We start from the raw sequence: 1,911 nt of genomic DNA, 5'->3' as shown, positions 1-1,911 counted from the left end.
TGGATAGAGTGAAACCATATATGGCCTATAGCTGAAGAAAAGGCTAACATTGTTATCTTTTTACAAAAAAAAGAACAGCTAAACATGAGAGGTTTTAGGACAAAGTTTGTGTTTTCCATTGTTTAAGCACCGCTTCGAGCACCATTTAAGCACTGTTTCAAAAGTACCGGTTTGGCACCGGTATCGGATAAAACCTAAACGATACCCATCGCTAGTTACAAATGATCTTCTTACGGCCTCTGGCAGTGGACTTATCTCTGTGCTTGTCCTGCTAGACCTCATTTCAGCGTTCGATACTGTTGACCATAATATTCTATTAGAGCGATTAGAGAACGCTGTAGGTATTACACGTACTGCGCTGCAGTGGTTTGCATCATATCTATCTAATAGACTCCAGTTTTTCCATGAAAATGAAGAGTCCTCTTCACACACTATGGTCAGTTATGGAGTTCTACCAATTCTGTTTACATTTTTCATGCTTCCCTTATGATCCATATGACCCCCCTATGAGCAAGCACTTTGTGATTTTTATCTTGAAATTTTATCAATAAAATTTTACTTACTTTTACTTTACTTTACCCATCATGACAATAGTTTTAAATTCCTGCTTATTACCGAAAACCGCCACAGGTGTTTTGTGGTACTCATTACAATTCTTTAAGTGTGTTTTAAAAGGTTATCACCTGGTTATTAATAGGTTATTACATAGAAACAATCTGTTTTGCATTTTGCAGCTGTTTCCTGCTTATTACATAGAAACTACCAGAGATATTTCCAGGTAATGGTCAGTTTTTTAAGTTAGCATTAATAGGTTATTAATATCTTATCAAATGGAAACAAGCAGTTTTGTATTTTGTAGCTCTGTTTCCTGCTTGTTACATAGAAACTACCATGGGTAAGAACATTATTATGTTCATATTTCTTCCTTGTTACCCTACTATTATCCCTTTATTACAGAGCTGTAACAGAAAGTGCTATCAATGCACTGCACTTCATCCAACATTTGAACTGTGCAGGAACTTGTGCCAAGCTACTTTTTGTGGTCTACAGTTCAGCTTTTAATATCATTAGCCCAGTTCTGCTGCAGGACAAGCTGAATGGGATTGCTTCCACCTTCAGGTGGATTGATGTGCTATGATGAAGTCTAAATCCTGATTAAAAGCTTCAATTAGAGCCGTTCCTGTATCAATGATCAAATCAATAATTCAATTTTTGAAAGAAATGCTGAAAACTGGTCTATAGTAGGCTAAAACACCCTCATGTAACTGCTTTAGAATTTTAGACAACTAACAAAACCTGTGGAACTTCCATCCATCCATCTTCTTCCACTTATCCAATTTAGGGACACAGATGGGATTGCAGAGTGACTGAGGAGGAATGATACACAGGAAATGGTCTGCAGTGCACTTGAACCATGCACCGTGGCGTGTGGATACTTCTTTAAGACAGTCCGTCTCGCCTGGCCACGCCCCACAGCTCACATATAAAGCAGCTGTGCAGACGTGACACCGGTAATAATTTGATCGGAACGCATTTCCGTGCGGCCTGATGGTGGAGAGATAATCTCTCTCGAAGAGAACCAAGAGAGTCGGCGCTACAGGCTGGAGAACTCTCACTCGCCACAGCAAGGTCCGACGGCTGGCGAAGTGAAGCCTCAAGAGTGAACTCGTAAACGAGACACTCGAGGTCAGACACAAAGGGTTAGGGTTAGACGCTGGGGAACACAGCCTGCAGCCACAGGAGCTCATATCCCAGAAGAGACTGGCTAAAGAAGCTGGAGAACACACACTCGCTGGCTGACATATCAGACACAGCAAGGTCCGACTGGCACGTAAGCCGGCGAATGCAGGCAACACGCCAGGGGAACACAGCAGCTGCCAGAGCGGAGGGCCAAGCCAGGGACGTGAGTCG

Source organism: Pundamilia nyererei, unplaced genomic scaffold (genome assembly GCF_000239375.1).
Source record: "Pundamilia nyererei isolate P.nyererei 1_Seehausen unplaced genomic scaffold, PunNye1.0 scaffold00564, whole genome shotgun sequence".
Lineage (NCBI taxonomy): Eukaryota > Metazoa > Chordata > Actinopteri > Cichliformes > Cichlidae > Pundamilia > Pundamilia nyererei.
The sequence above is the reverse complement of the archived record's forward strand: the minus strand, read 5'-3'. Positions refer to the sequence as shown.